The 8,091-nt window shown below is 43.8% G+C and overlaps 1 protein-coding gene across 1 annotated transcript in view; it reads left to right on the plus strand.

Annotated features, from left to right (window-relative positions):
• The window catches only part of LOC122544437 (RNA-binding protein FUS-like), a 21,971-nt gene extending 20,062 nt beyond the window's left edge, over positions 1-1,909 (plus strand). Inside the window, exon 4 of the transcript XR_006310342.1 lies at positions 1,900-1,909. The gene's annotated coding sequence lies outside the window, so the exon portion shown is untranslated. The remainder of the gene's footprint in view (positions 1-1,899) is intronic.
• Positions 1,910-8,091: the final 6,182 nt, after the last annotated feature.

The raw sequence follows: 8,091 nt of genomic DNA on the forward strand, positions 1-8,091 counted from the left end.
TGTATAAGTCCTGCGAAAATTTGCTTTCCCAAAATGCATCACCTCACATTTATCTGAGTTAAACTCCATCTGCCACTTCTTAGCCCATTGGTCCATCTGATCCAGATGCTGTTGTATCGGATTCTTAAGGGGATTAACAGGGTACATGTTGGAAGGATGATACAATCTAGGCCCAGAGGGGAGAGCCTCATTATAAAGGGGGACCAATTTAAGACTGAGAAAGGGAGGAATTTCTTCTTTCAGCGAGTTTGAGTCTTGGAAACTCCTTGCCACAGAGAGCTGTGGGGGCAGAGTCCTTGTTTATATTTAAGGCTGAGATAGAAAGATACTTGATCTGTTGGGGAATCAAAAATTATGGGAAAATGTTGGGAAGTGGAAGTGAAGAATGTCAGATCAGCCATGATCCTATTGAATAGCATAGCAGGCTGGAGGGGCCGAATGGTCAGCTTCTGATCCTATTTTTTATGGTCTTCTGGTCTAATATCAACATTTCTCACTTTCTCGTCTTTCAATAAAATATTCTACTTTTCCATTCTACTTCACAAAATGGATTCTTCAATGCCTCCCCACACTCCTCTCTGTGGGCTGCTTTCGTGACCATTCGCTGAACTAAGTGGAGGGTCCTGCCTACTCACATAAAACATCCTGTGCTACTTCAAGAGGAAAAAGGAATTTCCCCAGCGTCCTCAGCCATATTCATCTTCAGATCTCTGTTGTTGAAAACCGATGATCTAGTCATTATACCCTTGCTGTTTGCACTTGTGTTTCATTGCTGTAAGCAAACTGCCTGTTCCATGCATTTTTCATCCCATTTCATACATATTTCAACAGTGACTGTTCTTCAAAAGCAGTTCAGTGGCAGATAAACACTTTCCACAGATATTGTGTGCTTGTGAAAGACGTAAATAAACTGCAGATTCTTCAGTGTAAGATGTGGGGAAAATGCACAATCAAAATAGATTGCTAATCAAAGCAATCAAGTGGGCCCGATAGGGAGAGAGAGAGGAGTTTAGAAATGAATAATGCAATAAGATACGTTAGTGAAACAATAATTGTGAAATTATGTCCCTCCATTCTCCAAACCCTCTGTCAGCTGATCACATGACCAGATGACCAGGAAAATAATGTTGAAGCTGCATCAGCTCCACCCAATCTGATGAAGTCACAGATGGTGAAGGAGTCAAGGTGCTGTTGGAGACAGACATGTCATCTCTGGTTCCTGGTAATCCTTGTATTTATGAATAATAAGCTAATGTACCTTTAAAATATTGATAATGTGCAATAAACTACTCCCTGTTGTTCAGATAAGTGCCTCTTCTTGTTGACACTTAATATAGGTTTCTCATGTCTCACGACTAAGTAGGTAGGCTTTCAGACCCAGAATGCAAAGGGAGATTGAGTAGTGCTGTGGTAGGTCCCTACCTCAGGACCAGGAGACCTGGATTAAGTTCCACCTACTCCAGATATGTGCCTCTGAACTGGTTGGTTAGAAAATATCAAAAAGGAGGATTGAAGAGCCTTGTTTAACCACAAACCACTGATGGCTGGTCCTGCAATTAACCAGAGGAATCATAGAATCTCTACAGTGTGGAAACAGGCCATTGGGCCCAACAGGTCCATACCGACCCTCTGAAGAGTAAACCGTCCAGATTATTCCCCTATTACTCTACATTTACCCCTGACTAATTCCCTTAACATACACATTCCTGAACACGATGAGCAATTTAGCATGACCGATTCACCTAACCTACACATCTTTGGACTGTGGGAGGAAACCCACGCAGACACAGGGTGAATGTTCAAACGCCACACAGACAGTCGCCCGAGGCTGGGATGAAACCCAGGTCCCAGGTGCTGTCAGGCAGCAGTGCTAACCACTGCGCCACTATGCCACCAAAGGAGTCTGAGATTCAGAGTACTGTTCATGGGTTACAACTTTTAAAATTAAACTCTCCATTAAATCTCCCAACATAAGAGTTGTGAAGCCTATTTGAATGCATTTACTTCTCACTAAAATACCAGCTCACGAACTTCAGTGCTCCACCTTATAGTGTCATAGAGTCATAGTGTTCAGCACGGAAACTGACCCTTCGGTCCAACACGTCCATGCTGACCAGATATCCTACATTAATCTTGATTTTCTGGCTTTTATTGGTAGAGGAATTGAGTTCCGGAGTCCTGAGGTCATGATGCAGTTGTCTAAGACTCTGGTGCGGCCGCATCTGGATCGGTCCAACACGTCCATGCTGACCAGATATCCTACATTAATCTAATCATATTTACCAGCATTTTGCCCATATCCCTCTAAACCCTTCTTATTCATGTGCCCATCCAGATGCCTTTTAAATGTTGTAATTGTACCAGCCTCTGTCACTTCCTCTGGCAGCTCATTGCATACATGCACCACCTTCTGCATGAAAAAGCTACCCCTTAGGTCCATTTTAAATCTTTCCCTTCTCACTTTTAATTTATGCCCTCTAATTTTGGCCTCCCTCACCTGGGGAAAAGATCTATCCATGCCCCCCATGACTTTATAAACCTCTATAAGATCACTCCTCAGCCTCTGACACTCCATGGAAAATAGCTCCAGCTTATTCAGCCTCTCCCTACAGCTCACACCCTCCAACCACAGCAACATTCTTGTTGCTTTGTTTCTTTAGCGATACATTTTTTGAAGCAATGGCACACGATTGAGTTCTGGTGTAGCTCTTCCAAATGGCAGAAGGGTAGATGGAGACCTGCTCTCCAGGGCATTGGTGGGCACAAGGGAGGGAGGGTCCATGATGAAAGAAGAGCCATTGCCCTGCTCCTGGAAAAATTTTGACAACAGGTGGGGTGGCTGTACCCATTCAGTGCTGAGGCTTACACCAGATCCCTCTACATCTGATATCCCTCTGCACTGGCGCAGTGACTGAATGGTGTCCTTATGAGTGCCAATTTACAGCGTGTAGATTGTGCCACTTACCCTTCAGGAGTGTACGAGGTCACTCATCCCCATCCTGTAATGGAGCCATATTTTTATGTCTAACCAATAGGTATCATACCTCCCTCTGAGCTCAATCCAGACTGTCTAATGCACAGACTATTTATATCATTCTTACAATGTTCACTGACCTGGTCTGACCCTGAGACTGACACTTGATCACTTCAATGTGCCAGCATCAGTGAGGCATTTGACAATTCATTGGAATCTCTAACTGTTTAATTGTGGCATTACCCAGTGCTGTGATTTCATCACGCTTTTTATTCATTATTTGTCATGGTTTCCTCCCTGTTATTTTTATTAATGAGATCAGAACGCACAGCACCCACTCGTTAACACAAATGCATTTTTAATTAGGTTTCCCATTTTGCTGCTATTAATCTAAAATATTTCACGCTCATTAACTGTCACAGAGCACTCTTAATAAAACAGTTTTGTTTAGCGTCTTGGAAGGGATTCTCAGGTTACATATTATTATTTACATCTATAGGTTGAACTTTAATAATTTTAACTTTAATGGGATGAGGTTTCATTCGAAGTATTTAGTTTGCCTGAGTCCTTCTGAAGCCTCTGTTCACTCACTGCCCGTTTCTAAACTCCATGCCTCCTCTCTCAGTGCTTTTTGAACAATCCCAGGCAATTGGACAGCCATTCACCTTCTTTCAACTTTGCACCATTTCCACCAACTCCAACATGGTGCCACCACCATAGACCTCTCCTCTGCCCTCCCCTTTCAGCATGTACCACTCCCTCAGCGATCTCTCGGTTTATTCCCAACGCCACTCACATCCCACACCACCTTCAAAGGAAGTGTAGCACTCAATGTATCAACCACTATTCCTGGGTGAAACACATATAATTGATTGTACATTTTGTCAATTATTTCAGCCTTTGTATGGACTGCTCACGATATGTTTTTTCTTTACGTCAAGGCGACCTCTTGCTGGAGAGATTGGTTGCAGTGATGGTATTGGCAGTAGTGTGTGGGCCCACTATGGTCCTGTGGCGGCAGCCGTGGAGGTGAGTTACGGTTCCGAGCAGTGTCTGTGTTTAGCGCAGATTCAGGGAGGCGGCAGTGGAGGTGTGTTTGGACGCAGTATGCGACCTGGCGGATTGGCAGTGGCGAGGCAGGCCCAAAGCGGACTTGTGGTGATTGCAAAGTAGATTTTGGACCGGTGGCATCTGCAATGGCAAGGACCAGTGAGGATTCTTAGTGACGAGGGCATCAGTGGAGGCGAGAAGGCACTGAAAATTGGTCATGTTGACTACAGCAGCAGCGGAGTGGTGAAGGGGACTCCATGGCCCATGATGGAGCACTTAACAAGAAAGACTGTAAAGCTGGACATGTTTCCTTTACTTCTTCGTTTTTCTGTCTTTATGTTCAATGTTTTGGTGTATTTTTCTGTGTTTTAAGATGGTGCTGGAGAGTGGTGACACTCCACAATGCTTCTCACTGTATTTTGTAACAAGATATACATGTGACAATAAATAAATCAAGTCAAATCGAGACCAGCCAAGGTTGGACGATCACTTTGCTGAACACCTTGGTTGAGTCTGAAAGCACAACCCCAAGTTTTCCATTGCCTGGTTGATTATCTGTCCCACCCCCTGTCTCCCATTAACGTCATAAGCTGCTTCAACCAGATTTAATCGACTTTAATGAACAATACCTTATCATTCAGTAAGACACTTTGCAGCTGTCAGGATTCAACACTAGGTTCAGCAACTTCACACTGTGACTACCACTCCCATTCAGGGCTAATGCTGATTCTATCATTATGATTCGGAGATGCCGGATCGTTGTTACACTTGCACTTTTGTTACTTGTTCCAGTACCATCTCCTTTCGTCAAACATTGTTAACCTTTTCCTCATTTAAAGATTCTTGTCTTCCACTCTTCCACATTATTCACATTCCCCTAGTCTCATCACTCTACTTGCTTAATTTTCTCCATTCCTGACAAAATGCCATTGACCTGAAACCTTGGCCGGAATTGTACCAGTGCATGGTGCGGGATGAAGAGGTAGGAAGATTACTAGGAAGGTGTGGGAGTCCAAGAGGCTCTATCTAATGCCTTCCCGCCACCTTGGCAATATATTTAGAGTTGGAAAGCTGGCCAAAGTTGATGCAAATCCAGAGACTAATGCAGCAAACTTAGTGATCAATTGACCTGGGGGTGACATGGTGGCTCAGTGGTTAACACTGCCCAGGACCTAACCATTAAGTTGCCCTGATTTTCCTTTCCAAAATGCAGCACCTCGCATTTATCTAAACTTAACTCCATCTGCCACTCCTCGGCAGTATGTTGGATGGGACTAGTTTACACCAGGCTCAGTGTGCGTTCCCCCAGACCTCACCCTGACTGCAATGACAACTCATTCGGAGTCCAAACCCAGCTTCGCACTCATGCTAGACTGGCAACATGAACTTGCTCTCTCTCCATGGATGCTGCCTGACACACTGTGATTAAATTCGATTCCCTACAGTATGGAAACAGGCCCTTCGGCCCAACAAGTCCACACCGACCCTCCGAAGAGCAACCCACCCAGACCCATTCCCCTATGTTTACCCCTGACTAATGCATCTAACACTACGGGCAATTTAGTATGGCCAATTCACCTAGTCTGCGTATCTTTGGACTGTGGGAGGAAACTGGAGCACCCGGAGGAAACTCACGCAGACACAGGGAGAATGTGCAAACTCCACACAGAGAGTTGCCCGAGGCGAGAATTGAACCCAGATCCCTGGCGCTGTGAGACAGCAGTGCTAACCACTGAACCACCAACTTTTTTTTTGGACTGATTCCAGCATCTGGAGTAATTTGCTCCTTTGTGCTATTCCCATCCATTCCCACTATTCCGGTCAGATTACTCGTTTTGTTCCTAATTCAGTGCTAGGCCTCAGTCAATTTTTTGTTGAAGATGGTGCTTTGAATAGTTAAGTGTTCGCATTTTCTAATCCATATAACTGGACTCGTTACAGGGAGTGTAACTGTTCACTGGGGGGGCGCAATGAGAGGAGAGACTCTGTATAACTTTTCTGCTCGATCCTGTGAACTGACATTGTTTTTTAAAAAATCTATTTCTATTGAAAAAATAGATTTTTTAATATTACAACAAGTACAAACAACATAATTCAAAACAGTACAAACAAAAACCAAATAAAAAAAACCAACCCACCCTCATGTACAAATGTATAAACAAATATAGAAAAGTATAGAATAAAAAAACCCAAACTGGCTATTTAACTAAATAAATAAAAACCAACAGCAAACTAATAAATAGTAATAGCTCAGCCCAGCCAAACAAAACGCTCATACGTTCACAGTTCCTCCTCCCTGGATATTGGACTCGCAAAACACAATTGTTACGGCTATATAAAAGCCCTCGTTCGTGTGGCAGATAAATCTGTGTCAAGGTATTCCAAAAAGGGTTGCCATGTCTTATAAAAATTCTCAGTTTTGTGGTGTACCGTACTTGTGAGAAAATTCAGGGGAATATGCTCCATAACAATCTTCTGCCAACCCGACAGGTCCGGGGGCTGGGGGGTTTCAGACCTCCAACCTAGCAAGATATTCTTTCTTGCACAGAATGTGAGAATATTGAAAAGTTTTTTCTTATGCGCGCCTGCAGGAAATACAGTGGGCAGGCCCAAAAGGAGAGAGATAGGGTTCTTCTCCACCCTTACACCTAAAATCCTCTCCATTGTGCCCGCCACAGCACTCCAATATGTTTGAAGCCTATCGCAAGACAAAAGACAATGGGTGAGAATGCCCGTGCAGACCTTGCACTTGGGGCATGCTGAAGATACCCCTGGTTTACATTTTGACAAACGGTCTGAAGCCAAATGGACCCTGTGGAGAATCTTCAACTGTAAAGCGTGGGTCCTATTGCAAATTAATATTTTTCTTGCATTCTCCCAAATATCCTCCCATGCCTCTGATAAGGCCTCAACACCCAGTTCTCTTTCCCACATTCTGCAGAGCACCCCCCCCCCCCCCCCCCCCCCAATTAATAATATAAAGTACTGACAGAAAATGTACTCTTAGCACTTAGCACTCTCCTCTCTATGTCGGATTTGTAGAGATCAGTCAAAAGTGTGGTCTTTTTTCGAATAAAATCCCTAACTTGAAAAAAATGAAAGAGGTCCCTATTAGATAACTTGTACTTTAGTACTAACTGATCAAAGGACATCATTACATCTCCCTCAAATAAATGCCCATACAAGACCCCTAGCTGCCCAACGTTTAAATCTTGAATGTGTCATTCCGAGTTGAAAATCCGGCATACCCACTAAAGGTGTAAACAAAGATGTTTTGCCAATATTGTCTTCCCTCTGCCAAATTGTCCTCCATGCTTTAACAGTATTGATGATTATTCGGTTATTGCAATATTCCCTAACTGTCCTCATTTTGTCCAAAAACAGCAAACTGGTAAGGGGCATCTTGTCTGGGAGGCATCGATATCTAGACATATTGAAAGAGGGTCCCCACAAGCCCAATCACTCACGTAGGTAAAAAGCGAGCTTAATTGGTAATTTTAAATGTTTGGACGGTCCGTTCCCTCCATCTGTGAGGCATTTGCAGTTTGGCTAATTTAATGAGTTGAAAATGTGTTGCTGGAAAAGCGCAGCAGGTCAGGCAGCATCCAGGGAACAGGTGGCTGCTTATGAAGCCAAATAAAGGAGCTGAACCAGCTGTGCAGCCTCCTGAGTGTTTGCTTTTGAAAATCAGCATCCGTATTGGGTATAGCAAATGGGGGAGAATATTCATCTTAATAAGCACTATCCGACCCAACCACTAGACTGGAAGTGCCTCCCATCATTGAAGATCTTGTTTAATTTTTTCAAATAATTGGATAAACATAGATAGAACATAGAACAATACAGCACAGAACAGGACCTTCGGCCCACGATGTTGTGCCGAACATTTGTCCTAGCTTAAGCACCCATCCATGTACCTATCCAATTGCCGCTTAAAGGTCACCAAAGATTCTGACTCTACCACTCCCACAGGCAGCGCATTCCATGCCCACACCACTCTCTGGGTAAAGAACCCACCCCTGACATCCCCCCTATACCTTCCACCCTTCACCTTAAATTTATGCCCC

This window comes from Chiloscyllium plagiosum, chromosome 48 (assembly GCF_004010195.1).
Source record: "Chiloscyllium plagiosum isolate BGI_BamShark_2017 chromosome 48, ASM401019v2, whole genome shotgun sequence".
In the NCBI taxonomy this organism is placed as follows: Eukaryota; Metazoa; Chordata; class Chondrichthyes; order Orectolobiformes; family Hemiscylliidae; genus Chiloscyllium; species Chiloscyllium plagiosum.